General features: G+C 37.4%; 1 protein-coding gene across 1 annotated transcript in view; it reads right to left on the bottom strand.

Annotated features, from left to right (window-relative positions):
• Positions 1-19047, bottom strand: part of LOC129644008 (uncharacterized) — a 416390-nt gene that overhangs the window by 107858 nt on the left and 289485 nt on the right. The window contains exon 7 of the transcript XR_008710655.1: positions 10021-10060. The gene's annotated coding sequence lies outside the window, so the exon portion shown is untranslated. The remainder of the gene's footprint in view (positions 1-10020; positions 10061-19047) is intronic.

Here is a 19047-nt window from a genome sequence, read left to right as displayed (position 1 = left end):
GGGGACTGCCCTAAAGGGCAGTAGTAGAGTTAGATATATAGAGAGCTATGAGCTAGTTTGTTTTGTTATTTATTTGCAAAGTGGTGTTGACTCTTTTGTGACCCCTTGGACTACAGTCTGCCAGGCTCCTCTGTCCATGGGATTTCCCAGACAAGAATACAGGAGTGGGTTTCCTTCTTCAGGGGAAATTCCTGACCCAGGGATCGAACCCATGTCTCCTGAACCACTGGTAAATTCTTTAAGTAATTTTTTCAGGTGAAGTCTGAATAGGAAAAAATTCAAATTTTCCATATCTGAAACGTTATTTTACCTTCACAACTGAAGAATAATTAGACTGAGGATAGAATTCTAGATTCAAAGCAGTTTTCCAACAAAAAATTGAATATGCTTCCACACTATTTTCTAGAATCTGGTGTTAATGACGAAAAAAAATCTGAAACTCTGATTTCATTTTGTTTATTTTTTAGTTATTGTTTTTCCCTCCAAAACTTTTAGAATTTTATGGGGTTTTCCCTGTCTTATGCTTATATCTTTTTTTTTTAAACTATGTATATTATTTACTTTCATTTTCTTTTTTCTTGATTGATTTCACCAGGGATTTGTTTCATTATCTTAAAAGAAAAAGCTTTCAAGTTTAAATAGGTCCCATTTGTTTATTTTTGTTTTTATTTTCATTACTCAAGGAGGTCCCTCAAAAAGATACTGCTATGATTTATGTCAGAGTGCTCTGCCTATGATCTCTTTTAAGAGTTTTATAGTATCTGATCTTACATTTAGGTCTTTAATCCATTTTGAATTTATTTTTGTTTTACATGCATTCCCAGCACCACTTTTTGAAGAGATTGTCTTTTCTCCACTGTATATTCTTGCCTTTGTCATAGATTGGTTGACTGTAGGTGCATAAGTATCTGTGAACTTTCTATCCTATTCCATTGATTTATATTTCTGTTTTTGTGCCTGTACCATACTGTTTTGATGACTGTAACTTTGTAGTATATTGTGAAGTCAGGGAGCCTGATTCCTCCAGCTCTCTTTTTCTTTCTCAAAATTGCTTTGGTTATTCAGTGTCTTTTGTATTTCCATACAAATTTTAAGAATTTTTGTTCTAATTCTGTGAGGGAAAAAAAAAAAAAAAGGCTTTAGGACAGCAAAGGAAAACATAAACAACAAAAAGTCCACAGAATGAGAGAAAATATTTGCACATGAAGTAACCATCAAGGGATTAGTCTCCAAAATATACAAATAGCTCATGTAGCTCAATACTAAAAAAAATCAAATTAGAAAAAAAAAGGTAAGATCTAGAGATTGTCATATTTAGTGAACTCAGAGGAAGACAAATATCATATGATATCTCTTACATGTGAAATCTAAAAAAAAAAAAAAAAAAAAAAGAGTACAAATGAATTTCTTTACAAAACAGGAAAAGATACAGATGTAGGAAACAAACTAAATGGTTACCAAAGGGGAAAATTGGGGGAGGGATAAATTGGGAAATTGGGATTGACACACATCAGTTCAGTTCAGTTCAGTCACTCAGTCTTGTCTGACTCTTTGCGACCCCATGAACCACAGCACGACAGGCTTCCCTGTCCATCACCAACTCCTGGAGTTTACTCAAACTCATGTCCATCGGGGAGAAGGCAATGGCACCCTACTCCAGTACTGTTGCCTGGAAAATCCCATGGATGGAGGAGCCTGGTAGGCTGCAGTCCATGGGGTCGCTAAGAGTCAGACACGACTGAGCGACTTCACTTTCACTTTCACTTTCCACTTTCATGCATTGGAGAAGGAAATGGCAACCCACTCCAGTGTTCTCGCCTGGAGAATCCCATGGACGGAGAAGCCTGGTAGGCTGCAGTCCATGGGGTCGCACAGAGTCGGACACGACTGAAGCAACTTAGCAGCAGCAGCAGCAGCAGCATGTCCATCGAGTCGGTGATGCCATCCAGCCATCTCATCCTCTGTTGTCCCCTTTTCCTCCTGCCCCCAATCCCTCCCAGCATCAGGGTCTTTTCCAATGAGTCAACTCTTCACATGAGGTGGCCAAAGTATTGGAGTTTCAGCTTCAGCATCAGTCCTTCCAATGAACACCCAGGACTGATCTCCTTTAGAATGGACTGGTTGGATCTCCTTGCAGTCCAAGGGACTCACAAGAGTCCATACATACTACTATATATAAAATAGTAGGACCTACTGTATAGCATGGGAGCTCTACTGAATACTCTATAATGACCTATAAGGGAAAAGAATCTATAACAGAGTGGATATACTAAGTATTTCACTTTGCCATACAGCAGAAACTAACACAGCATTGTAAATCAACTATACGTGATTTACCCTCCCCATTTTCTCAGGGTGACTGCAGAGTGCTGCAAGCCTCCCAGTGGGTAGCAACTGGTTGGATCTATTCCTGCTCACCTGAGCCTGGGGGAGGGCTGGGCTGAAAGCCCCCGAAAGGTAATAAATATATGGAAAGAGATATGCAATATCATTAATATTCATAGAAACACAAATTGATTTAATAATGAGTTATTATTACACAGCTATTGGACTGGCAAAATCTGGGCAGTGCCAAGAGTTGACAAGAATGGGGAGAGACAGGAAACCTCATTCACTGATGATCAGCGTACAGACTAGGATGTCCTTCTGGACACCAGTGTGACACTGTGCAAATGAAGCACACCTGTACCTGTGATCCAGTAACTCTATTTCTGGGCATATAAATCTCTCTCTTCCCCTTTTATAGATAAATAGATGACAGAGAGGAGAAAAGAAAAGAAAAGAGGAGAGAGAATTCATAAAGAATATGTATGAGGATCTTCATTACATGGATATTTGTGAAGGAGGATAGACAAAACTTGGGGAAATAGATTGACAAAATATGGTAGACACACATTGATAAAAATACATGTTAAATAGAAGAGAGTGTTACCATAGTTGTTGGTGCAAATGGATCTGGAAATGAGCAAGAGAGAATGCACTAAAAAAAAATTAATTTTTGCAACTCTCTCTATATTCTCTGTCTCACTGTCTCAGAGCTTAATATCATTGAATTCTGCAATTATCTTTTCTTTCATTTCCTCGTTATTTGGGCTTATTCTCTTACTTTTTGTAACTTCTTGAGACGAAGCTAACTTGTTTTCAATATTTGTTTTCTCAAATAAGCTTTCAAAGCTCCCTTCTTTCAAAGCTCACAAAATTATTTTGAGACTAACTGGCTTATAATTCTTGGTTATTATTAAGTATTTTATATATTATGTATCAAAATAGGCAAAATTATAAACTTTGCTAGAAATTATGCAAAAGCATGTCTGAAGATCAAGAAAAACACAAAGGAAGAGTAAATTATTAAACTGAAATATCAAGAGAACTTCTCCCAGAAAGAACTGATAACGAATGAAAGGATGAACAATATGAGATAAAATTTAAGTGATAAGAATCCACTGTTCCATTCTTTCAGATAATCTCAGTCCTGTACTCTCATGCACAACTGGTGAGTAACCAATTGTGCGTGGGACTACTATGGTTGCCAATCTGAAACATAATCTGGAAATAATTTTTGAAACTGCATTTGGCTGCAATTAATGACCGAGTATGATTGTGAGCCTCCAAGATGACTCTCAGTGACTCCTTCCTCCTGGTATTTACACCCTGTAAAATTCCCACCCATACTGTACCAGGTAAGGTAACCAACCATCTTTGTATGTTTGGGACTTACCCATTTTAAGCCAGAAAATCTCATTTTAAAATCTGAGAAATCCCTCAGCCCAAGGCAAACCAGGTTCTCCTTGTACCATGGTCGGTCTCTATGATCAGTAGAGAGTGGCAGCAGTGACGGCCCATTGCATTACAGACTGAGGCTTCCATCTGGGACACTGCCTCATGGCTCAGTCTCTCAAACCCCTTCTTACTCTGGAGGAACACAGCTGCCATTGTAATCGGCCCTGTGGAGAGGCCCATGTGGCAATAAACTGAGGCTGTTGGACATATGAATGAGTTTGGAAATCAGTCCATCCTCAGTTGAGATTTATGACAACTGCTGCCCTAGCCTAGAGCAGTACTGCCCGTCACAGGGGTCCTGAGCTGGAGCCAACCGGCTAATCCACTGCCAGGGTCAGCCCCTTGCTCACAGGACTGCTGTGAACAGTACATGAGTTAATGTGTAAAACACCAAAGCGCTTGACTCATAGTACATATTATATAGGTCTCTGCTACTATTCAAAAGACAAGTTGAGAAAATGTGTTTGCAACACACTGAGTACATATAGGATCAAGTTGAAGAAAATATAAAGAACTCTAACAAGTCACTGAGAAAAACGACTAACTTACATACAGGTAAAAAAATATATCAACAGTATAAACAGAAGAAAACAGTATATAATCGTACACACAAACTAGAAGAACAAGAAATTTAAATTTAAAAGTTTTCCAAATGGCAATAAAAATGATTTATGTTATCAAACATCAAAAATATTGAGAAATGTTAGTAGGACTATAAGTGTACGAAACATATAAATGGCAACTAGACAGCATCTGTTAAAGGTAAATGGCCTTCCATTACTCCTAACAATGCCACCTGTAGAAAGTGATCCTGTAAAAATGTGTCCTGAGCACAAATATGTATATGCAAAGGTGTTTTCTATAACATTGTTTATTACAGAAAAATATTGTAAAAGTCCTAAGTATCCATCCCATGGAAGGGATTTAATAAAGTATTTTTTATCCACTCTATAAAAATGATGCAACTCTTATAAAAGAATGAGGTAATCCTATACAGACTCAAAGAAAGTGAAAGTGTTACTTGCTCAGTCATGTCCGACTCTGCAGCCCCATGGACTGCAGCCTACTAGTCTCCTCTGTCCATGGGATTCTCCAGGCAAGAATCCTGGAGTGGATTGCCATTTCCTTCTCCAGGGGATCTTTCCAACCCAGCTATCTAATCCTGGTCTTCTACATTGCTGGTGGATTCTTTCCCATCTGAACCACCAGGGAATGCCCAGAAAGCTAACTGGGCGTCTGTCTCCCCAAACTTGGCACTACTTATTGCTGGAAATTGTAGAAGGAGTGTGAGGGGAATGGTTATTTAATATGGGTGGGAGGGGTAGTGATTTAAGTCAAAAAATAACAACAACAAAAATGACTGAAAAACAAATAATAAGACATGAATGTTTTTATTTCAATGAGATTATAGTCTAGAATGGACAATAAAACAAGTTACAAAAATATAAATGCAAGCATCTATCTATATTAAGATCTATGCCTATCAATTTACACTTGACCTTAGCAAAAAGGCTGAGAAGCAATGTATACCTGTCAATTCTGGACTAGTATGAGGATCAAATGAAGCAATACATACAAAGTGCTGACAAAATTCCTGGCACATGGTAAGTCCTTTAAAATATTTTCATATATTTATTATTGTGAAGTATAAATAAACACAATAAATGCTACTGACTAGGAACTGACATTCTTCTCTTTAGCATCAGTACAATTCCAGAGCACTTAACCATATCTGACATCTTCCTTGTTCATATGTTTACTTCTATATGGTCCGCTAAGGGTTTTGTCATATACTATTTGGAAGAGAATATAACACACAGTATATTCAATGATTTGGAAGAGAACATAACACACACCCATAATGATTTGTTGAATTGTTATTTCTTTCTGCCAGTGCTTATCTTTTATACTGATTAAAGTATTTCCCACTATGCTAAATGCTTGAACAGTAATCCCTGACTACATCCAGCAAACATTTCAAAACAGGGGTCTGAGTTCTGTACTTCCATTAATATCCTGACTTACTAAAAACGTTTGACCAAGTTCATCAGTTATCAAAAGCAAGCTTCATGAGTTATTTTTCTGAAACAAAGAAATGAATGTTTTGAATAAAAGTAGAATTGTTCTTTCTGTGAAATTCTTTCCAAATAAGAATGAATAAAATGAAACTTTATTTGGTCTCCAGAATCCCAGAGCAGCACCTGTGCTTGCCAAATACAAGAAGGCATCAGTGAGGAAAAGAGACTTGTCTTCAAGTTTCCAATATAAATTACTTAGACCAGAAGTGAAGTGAAGTGAAAGTAGCTCAGTAGTGTCCAACTTTTTGTGACCCCATGGACTGTAGCCTGACAGGCTCCTCTGTCCATGGAATTCTTCAGGCCAGTATACTAGAGTGGGTAGCCAGCCATTCCCTTCTCCACGGGATCCTCCCAAACCAGGGATTGAACACAGGTCTCCTGCATTGCAGGCAGATTCTTTACCATCTGAGCCACCAGGGAAGCCCCAGGAAATGTGTAAATATCAATTGGCAATACTGGTTTAAAAAAATGTCAAAAGGTTTTACTTTCCCTTCCTCTTGGAAAAAAATCTCTTGCTAAGGTAAGCTTTGTGAAGAAAGGGCAAATCTCTTAAGCAGAAGTCTTCTAAAATTTAATTTCCTCTTGGAAAAAAAGTATGAAAATCCCACTTGAAAATAGGTGGGATTCTAGGCAACATCATTGGTTGTGGGTCATAAGCTCTTTTGGATTATTGATTGCAAAATCTTGAGTTTGCAATTACATAGATAGAAAAGGTAGACTGATGTCACACATGTGTCATTTGTCCCCTTTTCTTTTAGTATTGTACATTTATCTTTTTCTCATTAACTGGTAAGGACTCTGTATATTATGCTACTCATTCCTTACCTCTGATGTTGTAAATGCTTTTTAACAAATTTGTTTTGTGTCCTGTACAATCTATATATGATATATTTCTTGTTCACACAGTGTTTTAATTTTTAGGTAGTTCAGTTCAGTTCAGTCATTCAATCATGTCCGACTCTTTGCGACCCCATGAATTGCAGCACTCCAGACCTCCCTGTCCATCACCAACACCTGGAGTCCACTCAAACCCATGTTCACTGAGTCAGTGATGCCATCCAACCATCTCATCCTCTGTCGTCCCCTTCTCCTCCTGCCCTCCATCTTTTCCAGCATCAGGGTCTTTTCAAATGAGTCAGCTCTTCGCATCAGGTGGCTAAAGTATTGGAGTTTCAGCTTCAACATCAGTCTTTCCAATGAACACCCAGGACTGACATCCTTACTGGTTGGATCTCCTTGAAGTCCAAGGGACTCTCAAGAGTCTTCTCCAACACCATAATTCAAAAGCATCAATTCTTCGCTGCTCAGCTTTCTTTATAGTCCAACTCTCACATCCATACATGACCACTGAAAAAACCATAACCTTGACTAGATGAATCTTTGTTGGCGAAGTAATCTCTGCTTTTTAATATGCTGTCTAGGTTGGTCATAACTTTCCTTCCAAGGAGCAAGCATCTCTTAATTTCATTGCTGCAATCACCATCTGCAGTGATTTTGGAGCCCAGAAAAATGGTCAGCCACTGTTTCCACTGTTTCCCCGTCTATTTGCCGTGAAGTGATGGTACTGGATGCCATGATCGTAGTCTTCTGAATGTTGAGCTTTAAGCCAACTTTTTCACTCTCGTCTTTCACTTTCATCAAGAGGCTCTTTATTTCTTCTTCACTTTCTGCCATAAGGGTGGTGTCATCTGCATATCTGAGGTTATTGATATTTCTCCCGGCAATCTTGATTCCAGCTTGTGCTTCTCCCAGCCCAGCGTTTCTCATGATGTACTCTGTATATAAGTTAAATAAGCCAGGTGACAATATACAGCCTTGATGTACTCCTTAACTATGTTAATTGTTGTTGCTATTGTTCTGATTTCTGGCTGGAGTTTCATGCTGAGAAATACCATTCCAAACACAGTAATTAAAGTAATAAGCAGTATTTCCTTCTCTTGATTTTATGGTTTCCTTACTGTAATTTTATAATTACATATTTGATAAATCTAAAATTTACTTTGGTGTATAGTGTGAGATCGCTTCTCAGGTGGCTCAGTGGTAAAGTGATAAAAGAATCTGCCAATACAAGAGATGCAGTAGACACAGGTTCGATCCCTGGGATGGACAGATTCTCTGGAGGAGGAAATGGCAAGCCACTCCATATTCTTATCTGGAGAATCTCAAGGACAGAGGAGCCTGGCAGGCTACAGTCCATGGGATCGCAAAGAGTCAGACACAACTGAGCATGCATATACCTGGTGTGAGGCCATAATCAAATATTTTTCAAAATGATCTCTTGGTCAAGCATACTATATTAATACTTATTGTTCTTCATTGTTCATATGTTCATCTCAGTGTTCTTCATTTTCATAATTCTCCTGGCTATGTTTTATCATTTTTCCAGATGGGTTTTTTTTTTAGTCACTTTAAAAATATTTATATGACTATATTCTCATTTGTAAACATTTAAAACAGAATATGGAATAAAATAAGAAAATTTCATCTTACTACTTCTTACATCTACTCTTCTCCACAAAAATAATGGTGGCTAAACACTTTTGAATGTATATTCTACAATATTAGAATATACAGAAGAATACACATTCAAAAGTGTTCCTGTGGTCATGTATGGATGTGAGAGTTGGACTGTGAAGAAGGCTGAGGGCTGAAGAATTGATGCTTTTGAACTGTGGTGTTGGAGAAGACTCTTGAGAGTCCCTTGGACTGCAAGGAGATCCAACCAGTCCATTCTGAAGATCAGCCCTGGGATTTCTTTGGAAGAAATGATGCTAAAGCTGAAACTCCAGTACTTTGGCCACCTCATGTGAAGAGTTGACTCATTGGAAAAGACTCTGATGCTGGGAGGGATTGGGGGCAGGAGGAGAAGGGGACGACAGAGGATGAGATGGCTGGATGGCATCACTGACTCGATGGACATGAGTCTGAGTGAACTCCGGGAGTTGGTGATGGACAGGGAGGCCTGGCGTGCTGCGATTCATGGGTCGCAAAGAGTCGGACACGATTGAGTGACTGATTTGATCTGATCTGATCTACAATATTCCCTATTCATTTACCTAACTGTAACAGACAGTCCCTAACTTACAATGGTTCGACTTAATGATATATTGACTTTACCATGATGTGAAACAACACATATTCAGGAGAAGCTGTACTTCACATTTTGAATGTTATACACCGTATGACCTTTTCTTACTCTGGGCAGCAGCGGTGAGATGAGTTGCAACTTCCCAGTCAGCCAAAGGATCATGAGGGTGAACAACTGACACACTTAATGACCAATCCACACCCATGCAACCACTGTGCTTTCCACTTTCAGTACAGTACTCAATAAGTAACGTGAGAATGAAATATTTGCAAACAAAGCAACCGACAATGGATTAATCTCCAAAATATACAAACAGTTCATGCAGCTCAACATCAGGAAAGCAAACAGCCCAAACAAAAAATAGGTGGAAGATCTAAATAGACATTCCTCAAGAGAAGATATACAAATGACAAACAACTACATGAAAATAATCTCATCATCACTAATTATTAGAAAAACGCAAATCAAAATCATAATGAGGTATCACTTCACACCAGTAAGAATGGCTATCATCAAAAATCTGCAGATAAAGCTGGAAAGGGAGAAAAGGGAACCTACTACATTGTTGATAGGAATGTAAATTGGTACAGCCACTATCAAAAAAAGTATAGAAATTCCTGAAAAAATAAAAAGTAGAGCTTGGGTACATATCTGGGAAAAAAAATGAAAACTCTAGAAAAGATACATGCATCCCAATATTCATAGCAGAACATTAACAATAACTAAGACACAGAAGCAACCTAAATGTCTATCAACAGATGAATGGATTCATATATACAATGGAATATTACTCAGCCACAAAAAAAGATTGAAACTGCCACTGGCAGCAACATGGATGGACCTAGAGATTGTCATACTGAGTGAATTACTTCAGAGAATGGTAATTACCATATGATACCACCTATATGTGGAATCTAAATAATTATTACAAATGAACTTATTTACAAAACAGAAACAGACTCACAGACACAGAAAACAAACCTATGATTACCAAAGGGGAAAGAAGGAAATGATAAATTGATACTGACATATACACACTACTATATATAAGACAGATAACTAATAAGAACTTACTGTTTAGCACAAGGAACTCTACTCAACACTCTGTAATGACCTATATGGGAAAAGAATCAAAAAAACAGTGGATATACATATTAATATATGTATAACTGATTCACCTTGCTGTGTACATCAGAAATTAAATACTGTACATCAACTATATACAATAAAATGTTTAAAAAGTGTTATATGAGATGGTCAATACTTGATTATAAAGCAGGCTTTGTATTAGATGATTTTGCCGTCTAGTAGGCTAATGAAAGCCTCTGAGCATGTATAAGGTAGGCAAGGCTAAGCTGTGATGTTTGGTAGATTAGGTGTATTAAATGAATTTTTGACTTACAATATTTTCAATTTATGATAAATTTGCTGGCATGTAACCCCATTGTAAGTTGAGGAAGATTTATATGTGCTTTTGTACACATCTTTACAAATAAAAATTGTATATTACTGTTTTTCACTTTTAAAATTGTATTTTAGAGATATTTACATCAACACAAATTATTTTTCTATTTAAGACATATATTTTATCAGTATACATATACTACACATATACATGGAGAAGGAAATGGCAACCTACTCCAGTATTCTTGCCTGGAGAATCCCACAGACAGAGGAGCTTGGCAGGCTACAGTGCATGGGATTGCAAGAGTCGGCCATGACTTAGCAACTAAACCACCACCACCACCGCCACACATATACACATATATGCACACATATACATACATATTATTTATCAACCACCAAGCAGATATGCATTTATATGTTTCTATATTGTTTTCCATGACACACAGCTTACAAGCTTCTTCATAATGAATCACCACTGTACAAGTTGCACTTATTGCATTCTTTTAGATTCTTAAAAGTGGAATTTTAGAGCCAGGAAATATGAACAGTTGATAAACTGCCAAATTGCCTTTCCCCAAAAGGTTTTGAATATTTACAGTCCCATGAAAAGTATATAAGAATGGCTTTTACTTTATTCACTCACCAATTTTTGAGAATCATTTGCTAATATATAGTTTCTAATTTGAATTTCCATAAAGGAGAATCAATAATTGTTGCTTCAGAAGCCAATAAATTTAGAGAATTAGATTGAAGCACCTCATTAAGATGTACAAAAACAACTAATAATGAAACAAACAACAGAACTGATACACTCCAAATTTCTTGCAGTGACATGTACCTTAGCAGACACAGACCATGTAAGAGAGTATAAATGAAATAATTTAGTACCATAAGAAGGAAAAAAAAACTCAATAATAAAACTAAGACCAAATATTTTCTCATCAGAGTGAGAATGAGATACCTACTTATTAAGTTAAAAAAAAAAAGAGAGAAAATGTGCACACTTAGCAGCTCAGAAAGGTTAATGGAACAGCATAGCTAAAAGGCTATATCAGACCAAACAAATCAAAATGGAATTCAAGGGGAAAAGTACTAGAGGTGTCTTCATTACAGTAAAACTAATGTTACACAATGTATAAAGCTTATGCAACAAACAAATATAGCACTGAAGTGTATGAAGTAAAACCACTGGCAATAGAAGTATAGAATCATAAAGAGAGACTAGAATTTTCTTCTGAATCTTCACATACTGAGATCAAAAGATAAAAATTAATTTGAAGAAGGTCCAAAAATACCAATGAGATTGTATACATATTTATAATGTATAATAATGTAATACATATGATATCATATATAATCATATATAATGTATAATGAGTACATATGTATGATTTTATATATGAGGTTTTGTATCTATGCATCTATTTAGATGTCTTATATTTATTATTTGTAAGGCTGAAATTGTTTGTTGTTCACCCACCCAGCAATAATTTACTCTTTTTTCTGGTTAACAGAAAGCCAATTTGGACATCTTTAAAAAAATAGTACGAACCGTGATGGTCTAAGCTAAAGATAAAAATTGGATTTCTATGTACTAGTAATTAATGGGTGTATGAGCATGGCTCCATTAATGAGCATGGCCCTGCCATCAGAAGAAGACCCAGTTTCCCCCTCAGTCAGTCCCTCCCATCAGGAAGCTTCCATAAGCCTTCCATAAGCCTCTTATCCTTCTCCATCAGAGGGCAGACAGAATGAAAACCACAATCACAGAAAACTAACCAATATGATCACATGGACCATAGCATTGTCTAACTCATTGAAAGTATGAGCCATGCCATGTAGGGCCACCCAAGATAAATGGATCATGGTGGAGGGTTCTAACAAAACATGGTCCGATGGAAAAGGGAATGGCAAACCACTTTAATATTCTTACCTTGAGAATCCCATGAACACTATGAAAAGGCAAAAAAATAGGACACTGAAAAATGAACTCTCCAGGTCGGTAGGTATCCAATATGCTACTGGAGATCAGTGAAGAAATAATCCCACAAACAATAAAGAGATGGAGCCAAAGCAAAAACAACACCCAGTTGTGGAAGTAACTGGTGATGGAAGTAAAGTCCAATGCTGAAAAGAACAATATTGCATAGGAACCTGGAATGTTAGGTTAATCAATCAAGGCAAATTGGAAATGGTCAAACAGGAGATGGCAAGAGTGAACACTGACATTTTAGGAATCAGAGAACTAAAATGGACTGGAATGGGTGAAATTAACTCAGATGACCATTATATCTACTACTGTGGGCAAGAATCCCTTAGAAGAAATGGAGCAGCCATCACAGTCAACAAGAGTCTGAATGGAGTACTTGGATGCAATCTCAAAAACAACAGAATGATCTCTGTTCATTTCCGAGGCAAGCCATTCAATATCAGAGAATTCCAAGTCTATGCCCCGACCAGTAATGCTGAAGAAGTTGAAGTTGAATGGTTCTATGAAGACCTACAAGACCTTCTAGAACTAACACACGAAAAAGATGTCATTTTCATTATAGGGGACTGGAAGGCAAAAGTAGGAAGTCAAGAAACACCTGGAGTAACAGGCAAATTTGGCCTTGGAATAACAAATGAATCGGGGCAAGGGCTAACAGAGTTTTGACAAGAGAATGCACTGGTCATAGCAAACACCCTCTTCCAACAACACAAGAGAAGACTCTACAAATGGACATCACCAGATGGTCAATACCAAAATCAGATTGATGATATTCTTTTCAGCCAAAGATGGAGAAGTTCTATACAGTCAGCAAAAACAACACCAGGAGCTGACTGACACAGATCATGAACTACTTAATACCAAATTCAGACTTAAATTGAAGAAAGTAGGGAAAACCACTAGACCATTCAGGTATGACCTGAATCAAATCCCTTGCAATTGAACAGTGCAAGTGACCAATACTTTCAAGGGATTAGATATGATAGACAGAATACCTGAAGAACTATGGATGGAGGTTCATGACATTTTACAGAAGGCAGTGATCAAGACCATCCCCAGGAAAAAGAAATGCAAAAGGCAAAATGGTTGTCTGAGGAGGCCTGACAAATAGCTGAGAAAAGAAGAAAAGCAAAAGGCAAATGAGAAAAGGAATGAAATACCCATTTGAATGCAGAGTTCCAAAGAATAGCAAGGAGAGATAAGAAAGCCTTCCTCAGTGATCAGTGAAAAGAAATAGAGGAAAACAATAGAATGGAAAGACTAGAGATCTCTTCAAGAAAATTAGAGATAAGAAGGGCATATTTCATGCAAAGATGAGCACAATAAAGGACAGAAATGATATGGACCTAACAGAAGCAGAAGATATTAAGAAGAGGTGTCAAGAATACACAGAAGAACTATACAAAAGAGATCTTCATGACCCAGATAACCACGATGGTGTGATCACCCACCTAGAGCCATATATCCTGGAATGTGAAGTCAAGTGGGCCTTAGGAAGCATCACTATGAACAAAGCATGTGGAGGTGATGGAATCCCAGTTGAGCTATTTCAAATTCTAAATGATAATGCAGTGAAAGTGCTGCACTCAATATGCCAGAAAATTTGGAAAACTCAACAGTGGCTACAGGACTGGAAAATGTCATTATTATTCCAATCCCAAAGAGAGACAATGTCAAAGAATGCTCAAACTCTGCACAATTGCACTCATCTCACACACTAGTAAAAATTCTCCAAGCCAGGCTTCAACAGTATGTGAACTGTGAACTTCCAGATATTCAAGTTGGATTTAGAAAAGGCACAGGAATCAGAGATCAAATTGCCAACATCCATTGGGTCATAGATAAAGAGATAGAGTTCCAGAAAGAACATCTATTTCTGCTTTACTGATTATGCCAAAGCCTTTGACTGTGAGGATCACAACAAACTGTGGAAGGTCTTCAAGAGATGGGAATACCAGAACACCTGACCTGCCTCTCAAGAAATCTGTATGAAGGTTAAGAAGCAACAGTTAGAACTGGACATAGAACAACAGACTGGTTCCAAATGGGGAAAGGAGTACATCAAGGCTGTATATTGTCACCCTGATTATTTAACTTCTATGCAGAGTACATCATGAGAAATGCTTGACTGGATGAAGCACAAGCTGGAATCAAGATTACCAAGAGAAATATCAATCACCTCAGATATGCAGATGACACCACCCTTATGGAAGAAAGTGAATAAGAAGTAGAGTCTCTTGATGAAAGTGAAAGAAGAGAGGGAAAAAACTGGCTTAAAACTCAACATTCATTAAACCAAGATCATAGCATCTGGTCTCATCACTTCATGGCAAATAGATAGGGAAACAGTGGCTGACTTTATTTATCTGGGCTCCAAGATCACTGCAGATGGTGATTGCTGCCATGAAATTAAAAGACACTTGCTCCTTGGAAGGAAAGTTATTACCAACCTAGACAGCATGTTAAAAAGCAGAGACATTACTTTGCTGACAAAGGTCTAGTCAATGCTATGGTTTTTCCAGTAGTCATGTATGGATGTGAGGGCTGGACTATAAAGAAAGCTGAGTGCTGAAGAATTGATGCTTTTGAATTGTGATATTAGATAAGACTCTTGAGAGTCCCTTGGACTGTAAGGAGATCAAACAAGCCCATCCTAAAGGAAATCAGTCCTGAATATTCACTGGAAGGACTGATGTTGAAGCTGAAACTCCAATACTTTGGCCACCTGATGTGAAGAACTGACTCATTTGAAAAGACCGTGACTCTGGGAATGGTTGAAGGCATGAGGAGGAAGGGATGACAGAGGATGAGATGGTTGGATGGCATCACTGACTCAATGAACATGAGTTTGAGTAGGCGCTGAGAAATGGTGATGGACAGGGAAGCCTGGTGTACTACAGTCCCTGGGGTTGCAAAGAGTTGTACACAACTGAGCAAGTGAACTGAACTGAACTGAATGATTGTATGAGATCAGAAGAAAAACACATTTGGGGCTTATTGGATATATTTTTATCCCTGATGTAAGATTTGTGAGAAGAATGCTTTTTTTCTCTCTTACTTCTTTTACACATTGTCTTGAGATAAAATCATACCTGGGATTGATGTGATCCAAGTATCATGGATCCATGAGAATAGACACTGCCAATACAAAGAATGTAAAGTTTAAAAATAAAAAAAACAATTTTTAACCTTTAAAAAAAAAAAAGAATCTTCATACTTGATGAGATCACTGAACTACAGAACCAACCATGGCAATCTCTATTTCTGAACTTCTTAAGTGAGATAAAAAATTGTTACTGTTTAATCTACTTTCCATCAGCTTTTCGGTTATGTGCAGTTGACATAAGTAGATACCATTCTCAGACCATAAAGAAAAACATCTGAGGATAAAGAAAGAAATGGGGATAAAAACAACCATTTGGAAATTTTAAAATTCTCCCCTAATCAATTATCAAGTTGCATTTTGCTTTTGCTAATCATATCTGGTAAAAAATATTCCACATCAAAACTTAGGAAAGTAAAGTCTGAACAGAAGAAATAATGAATGGTTAAAATGAATTATTCAAAAATTCTGAAAAAGAACACAAGATATACCTAAGGACACCAAAGTAGTTATTGGTGGTGAATTTGAAAATTTTTCTAAAAATTAATTAATATTGCAATTCCTTTAAATTGTTAATAAAGTGGGGATAATACTTGTTAGCATAGTCAAGAAATAACTGTGCAAAATATCCTGTCTTTATTTTTCTGTTCCCTGACTTTAGTACTCATTTTAATTATGTGTTTTTATTTTATTTCTTTAGATAGATTATATTGTTAATGTTTACAAAAAAAATGCATGAATTAGCACTATATGTGAACATAGAATACTAATAGTGCATATGAACATACACTATTAGAAAATGTAGTTCTTACTATAAATGTGGGAATAAGTTTCTATATCAATTTATAGATGACATCTACAAAACCAGAAAATTTGCCATTATCTTTAGTAAAGAGATGGGAATACCAGACCATCTGACCTATCTTCTGAGAAATCTGTATGTGGGTCAGGAAGCAACAGTTAGAACTGGACATGGAACAACAGACTGGTTCCAAATAGGGAAAGGAGTATGTCAAGGCTGTATATTATCACCCTGCTTATTTAACTTATATGCACAGTACATCAGGAGAATAGCTGGGCTGGATGAAACACAAGCTGGTATCAAGATTCCCAGGAGAAATATCAGTAACCTCAGATATGCAGATGACACCACCCTTATGGCAGAAAGTGAAGAACTAAAAAGCCTCTTGATGAAAGTGAAAGAGGAGAGTGAAAAAGTTGGCTTAAAGCTCAACATTCAGAAAACGAAGATCATGACATCTGGTCCCACCACTTCATGGAAAATAGATGGGGAAGGAATGGAAACAGTGACAGACTATTTTTTTGGGCTCAAAAATCACTGCAGATGGTGACTGCAGTCATGAAATTAAAAGACACTTGCTCCTTGGAAGAAAAGTTATGACCAATCTAGACAGCATATTAAAAAGCAGAGACATTACTTCGCCAACAAAGGTCTGTTTAGTCAAGGCTATGGTTTTTCCAGTAGTCATGTATGGGTGTGAGAGTTGGACTGTGAAGAAAGCTGAGCACCGAAGAATTGATGCTTTTGAACTGTGGTGTTGGAGAAGACTCTTGAGAGTCCTTTGGACTGCAAGGAGATCCAACCAGTCCATCCTAAAGGAAATCAGTCCTGAATATTCATTGGAAGGACTGATGTTGAAGTTGACACTCCAATACTTTGGCTACCTGATGTGAAGAACTGACTCATTGGAAAAGACCCTGATGCTGGGAAAGATTGAAGGCGGGAGGAGATGGGGATGAGAGAGGATGAGATGGTTGGATGGCAGCACCGATTCAATGGACATGAGTTTGAGCAGACTCCAGGAGTTGGTGATGGACAGGGAGGCCTGGCGTGCACCAGTCCATGGAGCTGCAAAGAGTCAGACAAGACTGAGTGACTGGACTGAACTGAGCTTATTTCTAATATTTCAGTCAAAGTGATTTTATTAAAAAAAGATGTGTTTTCTCATTTACTCAACAAATATTCATCAAATATCTATTTATTACAACATATAAGCCTAGGCAAATGGAAGTAAAACAGAGAATATATACATGTACCTTAAAATTTTTTGGTTTTCCTCAAAATAAAATAAATTCACAAAGATATGACTCATTCATAATTTTTAAATCTTTTTTTTTTTTTTCCTGGCACATCAGGGGCCTGTTAAACCTGAAGATTCATGCTCTTTCATTCCTTGAAAGTCAGTTTCTATAGTAACTAACGTAATTTGTTTCTTCAATGTGTTCTTTTCCCTCCATGTACAAGAATTTTCAGTGTTTTCCAATCTCATCTTTTTTAATAACTTTTGGTTGTGCTTTTATTCTAATAACATTGTGGTGCTTTTCCTATGTTTCTTCTGCTGTTCTTTTTACATAATTCTTTCATGTTACCAATTTGATTTTCTGCCGTACCTGCTCTGTTCCTTCTAGTTTGATTTTAATGCCTGTTATTGCTTTATTTTCCTCCATAATTTCTTATTTGAGCTCTGCTAACTAAATATCTTTTAATCTTTATGTCTTACAGAATTCATGGGTGTTGTAAAATTTTCTTGAGAGTGAGAAACAGTTATCTAAGTGTTTTGTCTCCAGATTTTTTAAAACATGTATTTGCTTTTGTGATTTCATCTTTTTGGTGAAGAAATTTTGCATAGTTCTAACATTGGTTATTTCGCTATCTTCACAGCATTTAATTGGCCTGCTACTTGACACCAAATAATGTGATATAGGCCCCTGACTCCACTTCCTGTTTATCTGAAAATCATTTGAGTAGTGCTTCACAGCCATAGCTACACATTAAAATTAATTTTATTTTCTTTAAAAAATAAAAGAAAATAGAGATGCTTGAATTCCAATCTAACACAATAAAATTTCAATTTTCAGGTGTAGGCCTCAAATGAGTCTCTCATGTCATTGAGCTAAAGACTAGATATCATTGGTTGTTATTATCTGTTCATCTGTTTGAGGGTAGTAGAGCTAGAACTGAGTCCAGCAGAAGCTGGAACTGAAAAACAGGCACAGTGTCTCATCTTTCCTCTATTTGCTGAATGACTGGCACCTGGGCCACTTCCACAGACTGGTTACAGGAGACCCAATGATATTTTTGTTAGCTGTGGCCACCCACTGCCCTCCAATGCAATTAACCCACCTTTGCCACACTTATTCCTGTGACTGAGGCTACATAACATCAGAAGTAGGTATCAGTAACAGACTGAGTGCTAGAAGCAATCTTAACAGTCACCTATTCCCATGTGCGGAGAAGGCAATGGCACCCCACTCCAGTACTCTTGCCTGGAAAATCCCATGGATGGAGGAGCCTGGTAGGCTGCGGTCCATAGGGTCGCTAAGAGTCGGACACTACTGAGGGACTTCACTTTCTCTTTTCACTTTGATGCACTGGAGAAGGAAATGGCAACCCACTCCAGTGTTCTTGCCTGGAGAATCCCAGGGACAGGGGAGTGTGTGGGCTGCCGTCTATGGGGTCACACAGAGTCGGACACGACTGAAGTGACTTAGCATTCCCATGTGAGAAAACTAAGACACTGAAGGGCTAAGATTGTTGCCCAGGGTACATGGAAAGGGTGGGTATGTGAACAAGAAATGA

Source organism: Bubalus kerabau, chromosome 2 (genome assembly GCF_029407905.1).
Source record: "Bubalus kerabau isolate K-KA32 ecotype Philippines breed swamp buffalo chromosome 2, PCC_UOA_SB_1v2, whole genome shotgun sequence".
In the NCBI taxonomy this organism is placed as follows: Eukaryota; Metazoa; Chordata; class Mammalia; order Artiodactyla; family Bovidae; genus Bubalus; species Bubalus kerabau.
Note: the sequence above shows the minus strand (reverse complement) of the source record. Positions and strands in the feature narration are given on the sequence as shown.